At 36.6% G+C, this 19596-nt stretch overlaps 1 pseudogene; it reads left to right on the top strand.

The window, feature by feature from the left end:
- The window catches only part of LOC104852682, a 240159-nt pseudogene that overhangs the window by 159442 nt on the left and 61121 nt on the right, over positions 1 to 19596 (top strand).

The following is a 19596-nucleotide window of genomic DNA, read 5'->3' on the forward strand; positions in this document are numbered from 1 at the left end:
TTATTTTTATTATTATTTTTTTACAGAGAAAGAGAGACAGACTCGAAGTTAAGTTGTCTGGGATGAATTTATGTGTGGGAGTTAAAAGTCTACATTCCTATTTAGGCAGGTTGGAATTCTGGCCTTGTTAGTTAGGGGGTTCAGAATTCCTGAGAGTAGAAATATCTGGATATGATCCTTCATTTTTTGTGCCTAGTTCTTCAAGTGTACCTCCTCCAGCCTGTCTCACATCTCTTGGGAAATAGAAACTAGAATTTAAACTCCAGAGTTCTGTTGCAGTGTCTGGAGCTCTGTAGCTCTCCACCAGTATTTGTTGAAATGATTAAAAAAAAAAATTCAGCAACTTCTGAGGTTTATGATTTTTCCTAGTCAGAAAAATCATGGTAGTAGCCCATTTTTAAAAGAATGTCAAATTTACATAGATATCCAGAAAACATACATCAAAATGGAGTTACTTAAAACAAGATGTTCATGTTTAACAGTGTGAGAGAATTAATCTACCTTGTCCAATTCATACAATAGATTCAGGGAGTCAATTTTTGGATTTAATTGTGTTGTATAAATGAAAACCTGTGATTCATGACTGATAGGAAAATAGTGAAAATGCAGTTAGTGATTAGAACATTTCTGAGTTGATTTGCTTTTGGATTTAGGCCGGGAAAATTCATAGGAGTTGAGGTTTCTCAGAGTATTTTATGTTTCAGGTAATGTCAGCAAGAAGTTACAGATCAATAGCACTCTGTCATTTTTTATAAAACTGAGGAAGGAAAGAGTTAAGGGTTTTAATTAAATATTGCCAAGGTGATTCTGGGCAGAAGAGGATTGAATATAGGGCACCTTTTGCATTTTAAACATTGGTGTTTGATCTCTTGTCCCACCGTTATGCAATAAAAAAAAAATATTTTATCTTTTTTTTTTGAGAGAGAGAGAAACAGGAAAAAAAAAAGGCAAGTGAAAAGAATACTTCTTATCCTTGGGGACAGCTTTCACAGTGTTTTGTACAAGATCCATTTCCTCTTACCTCAAGTTCTGAAACAGAATGAATGCCCTTCTCAAGGTGCTGCGGGCCAGCATGATGAACAGCCTCGGAGCAGCCCAGAGACTTGTGAGTGTGCACAGTGGGCACACCTGTGGGTGTGGGTGGGCTCTGCCCTGTCCACCTGTCTAGAAAGAGACCAGTAATGCAGTCCTGGAGGAGGCCAGCTAGACAGAAGTGTGTTCCTCAAGGGACCAGTTACTCTGAGATCTGCTCCGAGGGAAGTGGCCCACAAGAAAGGATAGTTAGACTAGAGGGACAAAAACATTCATTAACACCAAGGACAATTATTTGTTGCCTCCCAGTCGTCTGTTTTAAATCACTGACTTCAACAGTGCATCCAATACTTTCACTCTGCCCAACGGAAGACCAAGTGTTATTATCTTTATGATTTTATGCACAAGGAAACTGAGGTACAAGGAGTTTGAGTGAATTTCCTCAAGTCATAGAGATTGTACACCATAGAGGGAATTGTATGTAGAAAATATTACTGAAAGATTACGGAGGGAGAGTTAAGAACATAGGCTTTGTTCAGTCACACTTGACTTGCAATATTAGTTTCACCAGTTGCTAGCTCTATGACCTTCAAATCCTTGAACTCAAGAAAACCTCAGATTCTTTATATTTTCTTGAGAGGGGGGCACATTAGTAGTTATAAAAAAATACAAAGTGCTTAGCAAAGTGTCTGCCTGTTATAAGAGCTCAATAAATGATATCTTGATATCTACAACTATTATCATGGTGTTTTTTCCCCCATCATACATTCCAGCCTTCCAAATAGTGCTCAGATTAGCACAGAGGCAATCAGAAGTTTAAGTCAGCACAGAAGAATGCTCTGCTCTGATGGATGGAAAGAAGAGTACAGGTTTCCTTGCAAAGACAGAGAAAAGTATCATTCACTAGATAGTGTGATTCAGTGCATAAATGGCTGAAAGCAAAGAGATTTAATGGAAAGATAAAAGAGTAATTACAGAAGAATAGCAGAGGCAGAAGCAGTTAAGACAAAGAGCTGCATGTATTAAACAGGACTAATGTAAGTGAAGGAGTCTCAGAAGTCTTTGTAGCTAAAGACGATATGATCATCAGAAAACAAACACAGCCACAAGTGTAGCATTAGAGGGCAGAAGGTCAAATCCCTGAACTAGGATTGAAATAATTCCTCTCCATACTTATTCCTAGAAGAATTTATTCTTCCTTTGAATTATCAATTCCATAAATTATAATCACATTCTACTGTGCATTATATTGGTAGAGCTGACAAGTAGAACTCTCAAGACACACTCATAAAAGTGACTTTGTTTTTATTTCCCAGTGGCCCTTCATACTTGCAGATTGGGACTAGCTCTTCCTTTGTTTAATACAAAACAAAAGCAGGCTCTGTTTCTCTGGTTGATTTAAGTCTTGCTGTGTTCTCTTTGCCTATCTGGATCCACTCTCCTGTGCCTGCTCTGGATCTTAGGAGGGCAATTGGTGGATGTGTTGGTGAGTTCCTTTGTTCCAGTTCTGTTGGACTCCAGCAATTGGAAGCGCTAACAACAGATAGGAAGGTAGAGTGGGAGGAGAGAGAAGCCGCGTATGCCTTCCTCTGTTTTCCTCCCTGCTGGATTGCGGTGGATTGGCAGTGCCCCTCTGTGAAAGGTCTACTCTCTTGCTAGGCGATCCTTGGCAAACTGCTCCTTTCTGTAGGCTTTGGAAACCAGATCTGGCCCTGACCCCCTTTTGGGCAGTAATGATTCCTACTGTTGCAAACCCCAAGGTACTGCACTGTCCCTTGTTGCTTTTCCTAAACTCTGCTCATGCCACTGTGAATATCCTGTTTTTATTAAACTCTCCTCAAAATACCCAGTGAGAGTGCCAGTTGTTTCATGCTGGGACCCTAACTGATGCATATGGCCAGTTTAAGTTTGCAAAACTACTGCGTTTGGCCTGAGAGTCATCAAATTATATAATAGTTAAAACTCCAGATTAGACTTACAGTTAAATTTTCCCTAGCTCTAGGAAGAGGGGGCAAAGTTAGCTCCTTCTTTCCCTGCTCCTCTTACTTTGGCTTGTTGGCTATGATTTCTAACCTAGTTGAAGACAAGAAAACAAAAAAGAAAGCTTCTAATGTAGCTTCACACTCTCAGGTTTTGACAGTTACAGATGATTCTTTTTCTTATGGGCATTTTTGGTGGCCCATGGCTGGTAGTACCCTGTATCTGAGATGCAGGTGATGCTGTGGCCTCCAGCTTGCCACTTCCTCTGTCCTCTGTGAATCCAGCCCTGTACCTCAGCATCCGTCTGTGTGCTGAACAGTGGCTCCCAAAGGTATATCTCAGAACCTGTGAATGTGGCTTCATTTGGAGATAGGGTTACTGCAGGTATTATTAGGATAATGATCTTGAGATGAAAACCTTCTGGATTTCGGTATCTCAAATCCAGTATGAGTGCCCTTATAAAGGACAAAGAAAGAGAAGATACAGAGATGCACAAAGGGGTTGCCTTAGTCACTTTCCTGTTGCTAGGACAAAGTACCTAACAACCAGGACTTAGAAGAGGAGAGGTTTATTTTGGCTCCCAGTCAGTCTACAGCCAACTGGCTCCATGATCGAAACAGCATGGAGAAGGGCATGGCAGAGGAAAGAAGTTCACTACATGGTGGGCAGGAAGCAGAGAGAAGGGAGGAGCCAAGGATGAGAATGTACATCTAAATCACACCTCAGTGACTCACCCTTTGTAACCAGGCCCCACCTCCTAATGTGAAACTTTTAGGGGACATTTTAGACTAAATCATGATGGCATGAAGACAGGTAGAGACTGAAGTGATGCCCCTATAATTCAAGAAGTACTAAGAATTTCAGGCTGCCTGTAGAAATTAGGAAAGAGGTATAGAATAAATTCTCACTTTTGATTCTGGAAGGAACCAATTCTGCCAACACCTTGATTTTGAACTTCTGGGGTCTAGAACTGTGAGAAAATAAATACATTTATGATCTTTGAAGTCACCAAGTTTGTAGAAATTTGTGACATAAGTCCAAGAAAACTAATAGAAAACATTTTTCCACGTTTAGGCATCGCTTTGCTTGCTTTTCCACCTGAACCCGCTCATCCATCAGAAACAAACACTGGGCTGGGGATTTAGTTCAGTGGCACCACACCTGCCTCACAAGTGTAAAGTCCTGACTTCAATCTCTGGTACTGGAAATAAAATCAAGAAAAGAAACATAAGCAACAATTTCTTATTCACTTTCTGAGCCTATAATGTAATCCTAACACAGCTGTGCTTTTCCTTTGCTTCTTTCTCTTTTTTTTTGCTTTCTTTCTTTCCTCTTTTTTTCTTCTCTTGGATCCAGACTCACTAATTAGAAGTCAAAACTCCAGTTACTTCTATCCCTTTAACTAAAGGGAAAATATACCATGGCCTCTCAGTGGTTCATTTGAAACCTGGAGTAGTCTACAAGGGCTGCCACCACTAGTCTGCAGACTGGGGGCCTTTAGCAATAGCCGTTTACTTTCTCACCATTCTGGAGGAGTACAAGATCAGGGTGTTGGCAGGTTTGCTTTCTCCTGAGAATTCTCTCTGGGGCTTACAGATGGTCCCTCGGTCGCTGCCCCCACATGGCCTTTCGCTTGTGCATTCCTCCCATGGTGTCTCTCCTTTTATAACGACATCTGCCTGATTCAGTAGAGCTCCATTCTCACAGCTTCATCTGAACTAATTACTTCCTTAAAAGTGCTACCTCCAAGTGGCTGTATTCTAAGGCATTGGGATGGTGGGTTAGGACTTCACCATAGGGATTGGAGAGAAACACTATTTTGGTATATAACGAGTATCTTTTTGACTGAGTGAAAGGTGGGTGATTACTCTCCCAACCTCTTTGAGTCATGAGACTCAAAGGACATAGACAGTTCTCTTTGAGGGAGATATCTCCTGAAAATCTTCATAAATCCTCTTCCCACTCTTGACGCATTTCTATCTTTGACGTGAATAAGAAAGTCAGGAGTTCCAGTTTGTGTTTTGGGGTGTTTTCTACTGGGTGCTGTCCCCTGTCTTTATACTGGTGTTGTAGTTGACACTCCATTTCACACTAGTTTTGTATGTGTCATATTAGTTAATTTCCGTGTCTCCAGACTGAGTATTTAATGTTCCTAATATCATTCTCCCTAGTGTTTTTATTTATCGCAATAAAAATTTTAAAATCTCATTTCAGAGTCCCATGTAGGTACTGTTAAATTGAAGAATACCAAATAGTGAAGGAAAGAAAGAAAAAGGAAAAGACAGAATAAATAAAATCCTTAAGCCATCTGGCCTGTACTTCTTTGGATTTGCTAGGCTACAAGTTATTTCGATAACCCAGAACTCAGTAAATATCTATTAAGATTTGATTAACTCTAATGATAGTTTTTTTTAAGAGAGAAAGTTGTCAATAAACTCTGGTTGCTGGGGATTTAGCTCAGCGGTTCGGTGGCCTGCCTTGCAAGCGCAAGAACCCGAGTTCAATCCCCTGTACCAAAAAACAAAACAAAACAAAAAAACCAACTCTGGCTACACCTCTGTCTACAGAGGGAAGAAAAGTGCTGTGGTGTGTGTGTGTGTGTGTGTGTGTGTGTGTGTACTGGGTATATATAACAGGAGTGACAGATCTTAAATGAATATTTTATGCATCGAATTATTGCTTTAAAAATATCTCGGAAGAGTTTAGGATGTTATATCTCATGATGTAACTACGTAGAATCATCTTATGTCACAAATCGTCATCACTTGTACCCTGAAGAAATAAATTCAGTGACAAAACTGAATTCCAGCTCCTTCCATCTGTTAACTTCCACAGTGAGCCAAAAGCAACAATGACTGAGCTTGAATCTTTCAGTCTGCCAATGTAATTTACTGTGCAAGTGCTAGAAATACTTGTCCTGGGAAGACTGGGGAACTTACTCCTTAGCAGAGAAATGTTGAAGAGTTTCATCTGTCAGGACTGTTCCTAGCTGTGAAGCTTCTCGAAATGTCAAGTTGACTGTGGAGTTGTACCGAATGTGTGAAAGCAGTGATCTAACAGAAACAATAAACACACAGCCAAACTTAATCTTCCACAGTAGAAATTTCCAAAAGTCTGCGCAACAAAATCTCCAATTTAGGAAAAGTTCATTTTAAAGCCTTTAGCTGCATCGAAGATCTTTGTTTTCAAGGATTTGCTTTTCCTTAAGACTGTATAAGACATTTTCCTTAAAAACAATCTGCTTTCATTTCTCATTTGATATAAGATCTCATTAGAATTTTTAAAAAACAAGTAGATTGGAGAAGGTGGTGTGAAGATTATTTTTTATTTTTATTGCCCTTCCTTCTTTTCCTCCCTCCTTCCTTTGTTGTCTTTATTCTTTTGGGTTTAGTTGTCACAAAATACATCCTGCGTGAACTCTAATAATATTTGTGACTACCACAAGGGTGTTGGAAAATAAGTTTTTGTTGCATAGCAATTTCTGTTTGTCTCTTTTTCATGTATGTAAATATACACACACACAAGTACATATACTTTTGTATATGGAGACATCTATAGACATATGTGTGTCAGAGCGAATAAGTTCACCGACGATATTAATTAAATTCTCTTGTCAATTTCTGAGAAAGCCTCTCATTGTGTTAGTGGAATTTGCAAGACATCCCTCCATTTATGGAACTTTTTCCTCATGTATTACAGAACTCTGTTGCTAGATATGTAAAAGTTCATGTTTACTATATACTTTTCATGGACTGTAACTTTTATTACTATGAAAATACTACTATTTGTCTCCTTCAATGTTCTTTGCATTCATTTAAAAATAATATGAATATTATTAAATTTATTTTATGAGCATTTATAACAATTATTTTCCTTTTTACATTTGATCAAACTGAAATACTTAATGAAGTGATAGTTTTTATGATTATCATTGCTTCAACTTTTCTGCTGCATTTTTAATATAAAATACTATAGTTTCCTTTCACTTTTTTCTTCTCTTTCATTCCCCTCCCCTTCATTTTAACTTTTTTTTTTTACTCTTTTTTCTATCCAGTGCAAAGCTCTCTAGTGGAGGTGCTGTAACAGCCTTCTACCTGGTGGTCTTCCTGTTTGTGTGCATAGCTCTGTGCTTGGCTGAACTCATTATTGGCCCTGTTACTAAATAGCCACAGCACAGTTGTCCAGTTCCCCACACCTTCCACGGGGGCCACACTGCTGAATTGCAAATTAAATTAGTGTCATCAGTTTGGATCTACATCTATAATTTCTTGTGGTTATCATTGTTTTCTCAGTTTAAATTTTAGTTTTATCTTTCTATGATGTGCATAGTTTAAAAACTGCAAACGGATTGTGAGGGTTATATTACCCAACAATAAAGAAGGGTCTTTTATGTCACTCCTCTCTCCCCAAAGGCAATATTTTTGAGTCTTTTCATTATTTTTTCTAGTATTTATGTCCATATTTTCAAATGATATGGATTTACTTATTATTAGACCTTGTACTTTAAAAATAAACATGTTAGCTTCTTATTATGTAAGATGAGTTTTTTATTTGCTTATTGCATAATACAAAGCCAATTTGCTCTTCTCTGTTTTTCTAATTTGGTATTGAATAGATTTTGTTTAAATCATTAGTTTTATATAATTTTTAATATACATATTATGTACAACTGAGCCACAAACATCCTATGATTACATTTCTTGTTTTGTTTTTCTTTGTTTGTTTTTGCTTTGCCTGAGAGTCTGTCATTCAGTTCGCTGTTTTATGGGCTTCCTTTCTTGTGATCCTTTCACTCCAACACTTTGCCAGATATGCATATTCCTTCTTAGTATTTTCAAACACAACATACCTTATCAGTGATTTTTTTTTTACCCCCCTGGAGACACTCTTTCTGGAACTCTCCCTCCTCTCAGAACGTGATAAGGACATGTGAATCTATGTCGGTATCTTCTGACATTGGGCTCCTTTTTGGATGAGTTTGGGTCATATAGTACTTGCTTCTAGATCAAGGAATCCTTGCTCACCCCAGCCTCAAAGTTTCACATAGTATGTTATGCCCAATACACTTAATAAATGTTACTTATAAAAATAAGCAAATATTTTCTTTTGAAAGTACGATACATTATAATTTTTAAATTTAAAAAATTAATTTTATTGGTTCAATTTAAATATACATGACAGTCACATTCATTAAAGGGACTTTGAACCCATACCTGGTATATCTTGATTCCTCTTTTTCTCCCAATCCCCTCCCTTCCCTTCAACCCCTTCCTTATTTACAAAAACTTGGTTTCCATTTTTTTCCTTTACTCATTTTTTCTTTTCCTGTCACGCGCCGTTATTTCCGGGTTCTTCATGCTCTGCATGAATTCCGGAGGTGAGTCCGCCAGTGACGGCGGTTCACGCCTGCGCAGAAGAGGCGCTTGGCTCGTCAGAATGACGCAGGCCGGCATTGACCAATAGAAATGGGCCACGTCACCCGAGAGGCTATAAAAGGCAGGCTCGCATCCGGCTCGGGGTCTTTCCGCCATCTTGAAGAATGTAGAAGAAACTCCAATAAAGCGTGCTTCAGAAGAATCCTGAGTGTTGCGTGCTCCTTGCTGGCGAGGTGCGCGTGACATTTTCCCTTCCTTCTTTTCCCGCCCTTTCCCAATTTCCCTTTCCTTTTGAAGAATTTCTTCCTGTTTCACATTATTTATTATACATTTTGGTCCTTATTTACCTTTTTAGTTTCTCATACCACAGAGACAGTGTGACATATACACCTGTGTCCAATTTATTTCATGTAAGAGTATAGTCTTGAGGTACATCCATTTAGCTATAAATGTCTCAAATATATCATACAATGAAGTACTACTCACATTATAATTTGTACTGGTAATTACCTGAATTTTTAACAGTATTTTAGCTTTCACATAAATAAATTTGTAGTAGCTTACAAGTCTAAAGATAATTTCTGCACATATTGAAGCAATTAAAGGGTAATCATCAACATTTCTATTTTATAGGAAGCATGGCACACAAAAAGCATTTTACTCAATGTGTATTGTTTCCAAACTCCATTCTTGCTACCACCGGGAGACACAGACAAGTCAATAAGACTTGGACCCTGCCTTGGTGGACCTCAAAGTAAAGGTGACCAAATATATTAAAAAAAAATCTCTAGGACTATGAGTTATTTGTACAGTAGATATTCAGAAAGAGTATATTTCTGGTGGATAGTTACAGTGCCCTCCCCCATTTATTTTTTACTCAACATGATTTCCTTGAGAATATGCTGAGGTCCGTATTAGTATGTGATCTTTCAAAAGACATTATCATAGCAATAATTAAAGTGATATTATGTCATCTGCAATGGTATCTCATAAATGCGGAAGCAAAGGATCCAACAGAACCAGTCATACAACTCATGACATTAATTTTTCATCACAAGCAAGTGTGCAAATAGTTATTAGAGTGGTTTCTGTACATGTATTCCATTATCAGGAATAGGTTATAGGGAGAAGAAAAATACCAGGGACTGGTTTGTGTAAATATAAGCATGTTTTGTGTAAAGTGTTTAGTGTTCATTGCATTGAGCTATAATAAAAGGAAAAAGCCAGGACTTATAGAACATACATGCCATGTGTGGCTTTAGTTTGGTCCATTTGATTTTTACTAGAAACTCTGCTCCTACTTTACATAAGAGAACTCAGATGAATTATAAAGGGTAAAGAAAAGTCATGAACTCATCTGTGTCTGCTTCCTGAACCTGTCCCACTTCCAGAATACTTGGTACACTTGAAGTCATTGATATTTGCTTATATATCAATATTTTACTTTTTAAAGAATTCCTTTTTACCCTAATAGGATGAAAATTTTAGGCATAATTTTATTTTCTTTTAAATTATCAAAAAAGTAAAGTAGCAGATATTATCATTTCTGACCAAAAATACTGTGATGTTGTTAACCAGTATTGGATCTTGTAGAGGCTTCTTTCTGTAGTCACCTTAATATTGCATCTCAATTGTAAATTTCCTTTTTCTCTTTCTTCCATTATAAATTTTCTTTCTTCCATTGTGAAAAGTCTTTCTCATCTTTCAATACCTGCCCTGGTGTATTTTCTATCGGCCAAGCCTACCTACTCCCAATGACAATGTTAACTCTAGAATGTTTGCTTATTGATTTTCCCATCACATTTTTGCATGATCTTAATAAAACTCTTATCTTAGTGCAGTCTTCTATTAACCAGACTTGAAATCCTCAAGAGAAAGCAGATGTATAATAATTACTTGTGAAATGTACAAATGTTGAATGAAATGCTAATTTACAAAGCTAGGTTTTAAATTTTCAAGATCGTCTCAGATGTAACCAACAGACTTCAAGGAATTTAATCTGTTGTTGATATAAGTAGAACTGGCATATTATATGTTGACACTCAGTGTTTTCAGCTATGTGGGAAAGTTGCTCAATCTTTTTGTGCTTTAGTTTTCTTTCAAACTTATTTGCAGCAACAATCATACATCTTCTAAGTATTATTATGTGGGAACAGTTAGTGCTCAATAAATGGCCTTTACCATGAACTATGAAGTGTGTTATAAATTTTGGTTTCTTAGACATGCAATAGAAAATAAAATATTTATAATTCATGTGTATAGTATAAAAATGATATCCACATACTCGGCATAATGCCAGAACCCCTTCCAATATTGTTTCCGTCTGCCGAAAGGTATCCACTCAACTGAATTTTACATTTATCAATCACTTGCTTTTCCTTATGGTTTACCACACATGAGAACGTATAGCTAAATGATTTATTTACTTTTACATGTTTGGGACATTCTAAAGGTGGAAATAAATAATAGATGAAGTTTACAGCTTGCTTTTCCCTCTGAATATTATATTTGGGGGATTTAGATGGATTGAAAAAAATGTAGTCCATTCATTCTTACTCATGTGTAGTCTTCTGATCTATGAATGTTATTTATTTATTTTCTGGACAAAGGAAATTTGGATTATTTACAACACTTTTCTTCTTTATCCTTTTGTTTTTAGTTATGATAGTCATGGCTATCTACGCCTCCTGGTTCAGCATTGTAGAAACAGAGCCTGTGGTGATATGTGAATGACCAGGTTTTGGAGCACTATGTACTACTCTGTTTTTGCTAGATGTTTCCATATTGCTTTTCTACCAGCACTGAACATGTATTCCTGCTGAGCGACAGTCTCTCCAACTCTTGGTATCGCCCAAATTTTAAATTTATGCCAACTGTGTGGGTATAGAATTGTATCTCATTGTGGTTTTCATTTGCATTCTGCAGACTTTTAATTTACATTTTAAAAATGTTTACTAAACATGTGTTTAGTTTTCTGTGAAGAACCATTCAAATATTTTGTCCATTTTTGTAGTGTAGATTTTTCACTTATCTAAATGTACTTACAAATTTGTTCATTTCTTTCAGTTATATCAATTTTTGCCTTATATAATTTGAATGTTATTAGTTTAATAAACATCTAGAATTGTTATGTCCTCTTGATAGACTGATCCTTTAAATGTCATTTTATAAAATGACTTTCTTCATAGTTGGTGGTATTCTAGCACTGTGATCTACAGTGATATTATTACTATAACTGTATGATATAACTACCAACATTGATATAAATATAGCTACATATTAACATTAATTAATATAACTACATGATATGATTATATATATATATATATATATTTCCTGTCACAATCACCTACATTATTTCACTTCATATATAATCTAAGACTATTTCAACAGCACAGTTCTGTTTTTCTTCTCCTGGCCTTTGTAGTAGTGTTGACATCTCATTAATACCTACATATATTTGAGTTCCTATATTGCATTCTTAGGACAGAATCCTACTTCCGTACTCACTCATTCCTCTATATTATGCTTTTCACTTATTTTCCTGGGTCACCTAACTTTCTGCCAGATTAATGATACATTCATAAATATATTTTATTTTATCCAAGAATTATAGTTGTTTTGAGTATGACTCAGAGTATGCATTCCATCTGGTAATGATAATGTTGTTTCTCATAAGCAACAATCATACTTTTAGAATGTAAGCATAATTGCAATTAGAAAATTCTTAATAAACAAATGAGTTATTAACATTCAGCAAGATTTATGCTAAAGTACTAGTGAGTATTGTATGCAATATGTTATCAAATTTTTAATTATAGTTGTTAATTTTCTATTCAAAGATTAGTTCTCATAGAAATGTAGTTATTTAGATATAGTTTGTCTAGCTGATGTACAGGGAGAATGAGCTATTCCATAAAGTGCATTTTTCTGCTAAGTGACATTTACTTTTTAGAGTTGTCAAACTTGTTTTAGTTGCACCAGATTCACTGCTTTCCAAAATATATCAACTGTATTTTGCATCTCTTATCTTTCATACATTGAATATCATGGATATCCACTGATTTTTTTATCAACCTGTGCCATTATTGCTAACAGCACGCTCATCAAGAAGAACTTGGATATCTAAGATCTGGACACAACATGTAGCACTGTAAATAACTGTGATTTTAGGCAAGTTACTTACCACTGATGATGTCAAACCAGGTTGTGCTGGCTCATGAAAGCCTATTGTTAATTTTGTGACAATTTTGTGAACTGACTCTTAAACATAGCCATTACTGAACATTAAATTGCATAAACTTACAAGTAAATAATTTGTGTTAAAAACTAAGTTAATAAATACTCAAACTTGTTTGACTATGTTTTACTCTTATATATATCCTGGAGGGTATTTACCTTTCTTGTGTCTGGAGAAATGTGAAGTATGTAAATGGTTTGCTACCACTCATCTTTCCCAACTCGGCCTTCAATGACTGTACATTGCTTGCTTGAAATTGACCGCAGAAGGAGTATTTACAGTTGACCATATTGGCAAGTGCTACAAGGCAGTGTTGATTTTATCATTTTGTTTGTGGTTCAGAGCTAAAAATAAGTGATAGAGATTATGTTAATAATGTAGACTTAGCTTAAAAAGCATTTCATAGCTGTGTCTGTTACATTGCGAATAGCACAAAAAATGAAATAGTCCAGTGCTGAAAACTGTTAAATGAGTTAATAAGGAAGTAGCTTATGTCACTGGTGAACAGCACCATTGTGATACAACTTCTTATTTCCCTTTTATTTTACTTGGTAAATTAAGCAAAAATACCAACCAGTTGTAAGATGAGAACTACATATGTTTATCTGGTTGCAATCACAGGTTGTTTATTAATATTTGAGTTTGGGAAAAACTTAAAAATCATATTCTGAAAACCAATGCCTATTTGGAATTTATATTAAAGACCACTGTTCTATTTTATTATTTGTAAATTATGTCTTACACATTCTATATCAGTAAAATTGACCTCAAACACACATATGTACTTTCTTTTACACATACTCAGCAGTTAAACATTTATCAGCCTACTACGACTTGAATTCTTTGAGATTAAGTTTCTTCTTTTATTAAAACAATTATTCAAAACTAGGTGCACTGGAGTAGGGAAAAGGAAACAAGGGAAAGGAAAAAAGTATGAGAAAAAGAAAAAATGGAAACAAAGTCTTTGTAAATAGGGAAGGTGAAGGAGTTGAAGGGAGGGCAGGAGAATGGGAAAAAAATAAGAACCAAGATATATCATGTAAAGATACAAGTTCCCTATGATACATGTAAATGCATTGTATACCTAAAATGTACCAATAAAATAATTTAAGAGGAAAAAAACACGAAAAGTAGGTGCACTGTTTGAAACATTGTATTTTTCATGTTTATACCTTTCACTCTAAAATGGAATACCAGAATTCTTTTACATTTATCCCTTTAAACGTGGTTGACACAAGTTGATCTTCATTGGAATGTTTAAAACTATTTGCCTCTATAATTGCATGACTCCAGAATACAATACCTTTTAATATTCATGACTTCTTTGTACACCTATTTTGTGTCCTGCCTTGATATTGAAGGTCATTTTTGCTTTTGTTGGAGCTTCTCCTTGTAGCAGCTTCTCTTGTCTCCTCCCATAATGTCTTATTGCCCATGCTGTCCTTCTGTTGGGCTGGAGACTATATCTGATCTCATTAGAACTGTGCACAAAGTAGGAGCATGTAGAAGCTCAGGAGTATCTGAAAGATCTTCTTGTAATTGCTTTTGTTTACTTTATTCTAGCTATAAAACTATTCTTATATAGCAAACCTGATGAAATATTTTAGGCTTATAAAAAGCGATTGCACATAATGTAATAAAGTGGCCCCCATATTCCTTCTCCCTAGTTTAAGGGATGAAAAATAAGAGATGCAGTCGATGCCTGTTTCCACTTCCCTACTTTCTCATCAAAGGTAACCACTAGTCTGGATTTATCATTCCTAGGATGTTGTTATACTTTAACTTCATTTGTATATGTTTAGAAAATATATGGATTATTTTTACATATTCCTCAATATGCAAAACATGATAGACACGCTGTATATTTTCTGTTTATTATTTTTTTAAAAACCCAAAAGGCTATATTTTAGAACAATTTTAAGTTTCTAGAAACATTGTATAGGAAACCACCTTTCCTGACTCTAGCCCTTCCCTGGTTTTATAAGGGCAAGGGCCTTTACATTGGCTGTTTTGAAGTTGCCTATTAAAGTTCCCAAAGGACATGATACATAGAATAGTTTTGAGACTTCTTGTAACTAGGCATAGTGCTTGACACAAAACATTTGTTCAATTAATGGAGGTATAAATGAGTACATTATGAATGCTACTATCATTCAAGGGTGGAAACTAGCACCTTCCCACAGACAGTAGCCTTGACCAACACAGGCTCCATTGTGAGACAACAGGAGAATAGGGTTCGAGTGTAGGAGCCCAGAGATAAGATCTGAAGTCTACATGATCTGTGAGGACAAGACTCATCAGTCATGGCCAGTAGGGATATTCCTAGGAAGGTGATGTTTTCAACTGAGACATTCATAAGCTGGGGCCTGCCTCTGTTTACCAGCTGAGAGATCTTCAGATAATGAGCCATGAAAGCTTGCTATGCAGCAGTGCTGTGCAATAATTTTTCATTTGCCACTAGTGAGCTTCAGGGATCAAGGACAGCTAAACACATAACCCACTCATGTGTGTTATTTTAAAGGCATATCTTAAAGTTAAAATAGGGTACATTGAGTTAATGAGGTATGTTCTTTTTGTGACAAATATTTACATTCCACATATGCCTCTTGATGTCAAGAGTGTAACCATTTCATTTTCTGCTTTTCTCAGGAGGCTGGGATGCAGATGGAAGAGGCCCTTGTGTCTGGGACACAATTCACCCATCAGGGAGGAGACAGTTTTCAAGAACCAGACTGGTGATGTAGCTTGTGGCAGCCACACTCTGTGGGAGGAAGATTTGAAATGTATCAAACAGCTTGGATTGACTCATTACCGCTTTTCTATTTCCTGGTCACGTCTGTTACCTGATGGGACGACAGGTTTCATCAACCAGAAAGGCAAGTGTTTCTTAAAAATAGAAGGTTGCAGCTTTAATTCAAGGTTATTGCTGCAGTCTGGCATAATTAATCCAGTGTGCTATTCTGCCATGTAGCTTTGAAATCGCAAGTTTTCAGAGTGATTATAAGATGGAATTTTTGAAATGGGTTTGCATTATCTCTCTCAATAATATTTCAGTTTTCCATGACTGTCGAGATCTTCTGGGGAGGGCATTGTGGAGAGGAGAGGAATTTGGAACAGGGGCTGCATTTACATAAGATGTTATCTGAGTGTTAACCTGAAAGTGAATTTCGAAGTCCTGGGAGATCTATTTGCAGTTGTAGAACCAGGGATGATTTATGAAAAGCCCTGAAGAGATTGAGAGGGTTCTGAGCATTTCAACTGGACCAGGATTAGTTGCACCATTGTGTAGGGGTTAGCACCACAGCCCTAGAGTCTGCTCACTCGAGAAGCAGTACCGACTAGGCCCCTTAATATGTGTGTACGCACCTCTTGGACCTAGTGGCTTAGTTTCCCCATGAGCAGAAAAGAATGCTATAATAGTTCATACTTCAGAGAGTTATTGGAAGATGAAGTGAAATAATCTTTATAAGGTGCTTTGCACTATCCCTGACATATCATAAACACTCAGTAAATGTTAGCTATTATTATTATGCTTTGTAATTAAAGGGACCATACACTGCTCTATTGAGTGCTTGTTGTTTATTAGGCACTCTCACATGTTTTCTCTAACCGTCACACCAAATAAGGAAGTTATAATGATTATATTTTGTAGGAGTGTATGTCCAAATCCACATATTTAGAAATGGTAGATTTGAATCTCTATCTAAGGTCTGGCTAGTTTCCATGTAACTGGATTGGAAGACTATGTCCTGAGGGCCAAATCTGGCCTGCCACCTGCCTTTGTAAATAAAGTTTTATTGGAACGGGTCCATGCCCATTCATTACACTTGGTCGGTGGGTGCTTTCCCACTAGAACAGCATAACTGAGTAGTTGGGGAGAGACCATATGGCCTACAAAGCCTAAAATATTTGCTATCTGGTCCTTTACAGGAAAAGTTTGCCAATCCCTGTTCTACAACATATGGCTTCTTAATAATGATCTTTTGTTTGTGCTTCATCCTGAAAGAGATTTCATACTACTACTAGGGTTGGGACTAGGTAAGGCAAGTGAAGTGTCTCCAGTAAACATTAAGGAGTGTCCTTTAAATGCAGGATGGGCAGCCATGTGACCAGGGTAGAAGGTTCCCTACTTCCCCATACTTGCCAGTATTTCCCACGCCATGGGGCCTTACCTGATACTGAGGAGCTCTTTATGATTAAGTTGTAATTCCTTATGCAGGAACACCCATCATGACCATTCTAGGCAGGCCCATGAACTTCACAAAAAGTAGGAAACTGCTTCTTTTGAAACGGAACACAATTCCAGGGTTCACATGAAGCACTAACCTTTGATTCTGAAGAGAGTAGCATTTAGCTTATTGCTGTTGATTGAATACATAGTTTTTTTTACATTTTTGGTTCATTTTTTATTTTAACCAGGAATTATTTTCTCATTCTGTTTAAATGTGCACTCATTATTCCCCACCTTCATAATCCAACAACCATTCCTTCCTCCTCTCTGGCCCCACTGTACCCAAGGTAAAGCTTTGTAGCTGTGATTTTCCTTTGTGTATGCAATTCCCTCATACAGCTAAGGGTACTGAGTGTCTAGCATGCATCAAGGACTCCACTAAGTACTCATGATATAGATACGAGAGTCCCATGTGCTTCCGACAGTGGAGAGGGCAGACAGTTCTGTCTTGCTCACTCCACTGACCTAGTTCATTACCTTTCATGAAAGGATAGAGTCAACAGTTACTGAATCTAATTTAATTAGGTCATTAATAATCATAAAATCACTGGCTGTTTATTGAGCATATAGTATGTGCAACTCACTTTGCCAAATACATAAATATACTGTGCTTGCTTTTGCATATTTAATGCTCTTAACAGCCTAAGGAGTGAAGAGTCTTTCACAATGTAGGGAAAAACTTTGACATGGACATACGAAGAGGTGCAAATTTTCCAAAATGACAAATTCAGTTAGGGCTAGGCCCAATCTAGGTTTGTCTGACATAAAAAACCTGATATCTAGGTTAGAACTCATTTACAACCTCATCAAGACAATTGAATTCTCTGTGCTACATTTCCCTGTTGGAAAACTGAAGAGGAGGTTCCATGTCCCTAAGACTCTTTCCACTGACTAGGAGTTTAGAGTTTTCCCTCAGTCCCACTTGGATGAGATTCTACAGCAGTAAGTAATAATAATAATTAAAATAATAAAGTTCCAACCAATTTATAATATAATATCACAATCATTTGTCTGAGATTCTCAAATCCAAAAAGCTCTGAGAAATTTTTCTGAGACTAAATTGGCAGCATAAGCTGACCTGAACCGGGGTGAAATTTTTTTTTCAAAATTTTCATTTATCCTATTTGATGAGACTATTTATATATTTTGCTGCAGAAGCATTCAGACATACTCTCAGGGGGTGTTAATATATGATATGTGCTCTGAATTTTCTTTTTAAAACCCCCAATTTATGAATACATTGGTCTCTAAGGTTTTTAGATAAAGGCTTACAGACCCTTACCAATATGCCAACACATCAAGCATTTTAAAGCCAAGTTAAGATGTACAGATGTACAGGTCAGCAGTCCAAGAGCAGAGCAGAAAGACCAAAGCTCAGAAGTGGTGGCACTGGAGACCTTGGAGTGCCTTCACCAATGCGGGGAAGTCATTTCTGCTGAGCTCACGTGGCAAGCACCTGCCTGCAACACTGAGCTTTTATGCTTGGCCTTGGCTTTTGTGGAGCCGTAACTGATTAATACTGCAGACTTTCCCTGAACAAGAGGGTGCTTCCAGGAGGCAGAATTTCAATAAGCAGTTGCTCGTTCTTGTGCAGTGATCTGTTGAAGAGATTGGAACTGTTTTAACTCTAAAAGGCCATCATTTTCTTTTCCATTTAAATATTTTCTCAGAGAGCATGTAAAGAATTAGAAAATCCCTGTCACTGTCCTGTCCAAAGAATTCCCTTTTTGTGTTTGACTACCCATTTTAAAGCTGGATTATGGGATATTTTGAACCTTTCAAAATTCTATGTACCCAAACTAGAGGGATATTTTACAAAGTAGAAATGTTATGTAGACTTTCTCTTTCAGATGTTAAGTTTTCAAGGTGTAACAAGAAGAGATTGAGTTGGCGACTGAAATCACATATTTCTGCATTTCTCAACTGTCCAAGTATATTTTCATATCTGTCACACATGGAGGTTTCAAGTGATTAGTATGAGACCCAACTATTAGAAAGGAACAAAAAGGAATATTTATGTAGAATTTCTTTTTCCCTTTAAGATTTAAAATATAAGTATCCTTTAGCAGGAATGGTTTAAATAAGTTAATTCAACAAACATTAACCTTGTATTTTATGTTGAACATTATGATAGTCTCAATAATTCCCCTCCCTCACCCCAAGGATGATTTTTTTCCCCTGAATGTTAGAAATTGTGAATACATTAGTTATCTGGAGAAGGAAACTTTACAGATATGATTAATTAAGGATATGAAGTTATGAAGATAATTCTGGAATATCTATGGATCCTTATAAGAGAGATGCAGGAGGATCAGACTCAGACAGAGGAGATATAAGGCCTGAAACAAGGTGGGAGAGGAGAGATGAGGATAGAAATAGAAGAAGGGGCCATGAGAGAAGTCAAGTAGAAGACCCTGTAACCTGGAAAAGGCAAGGAAGTCGATGGCCTCCTGAAGAAATGAAGCCCTGACGCTATTTGGGTTTTAGCCTATTGAGAACCATTTGCATTTTGGACTCCCATAGTTATAAGATAACACATTTGTATTGGTCTGAGTTTGTGATAAGTTGATATAGCAGCAGTAGCTAATTAATACAGATTATGTGGCAAAAGAGTCAAGGTTATGGTATGAATTTACAGATGTGTGAACCAAAGAGTTATCATATATTTTCCCCACTTCTTTGTTTTATACATATATATATATATATATATACATACATACATATATACGTATATATAT

Source organism: Fukomys damarensis, unplaced genomic scaffold (assembly GCF_012274545.1).
Source record: "Fukomys damarensis isolate Sample0158 unplaced genomic scaffold, DMR_v1.0_HiC HiC_scaffold_35, whole genome shotgun sequence".
Lineage (NCBI taxonomy): Eukaryota > Metazoa > Chordata > Mammalia > Rodentia > Bathyergidae > Fukomys > Fukomys damarensis.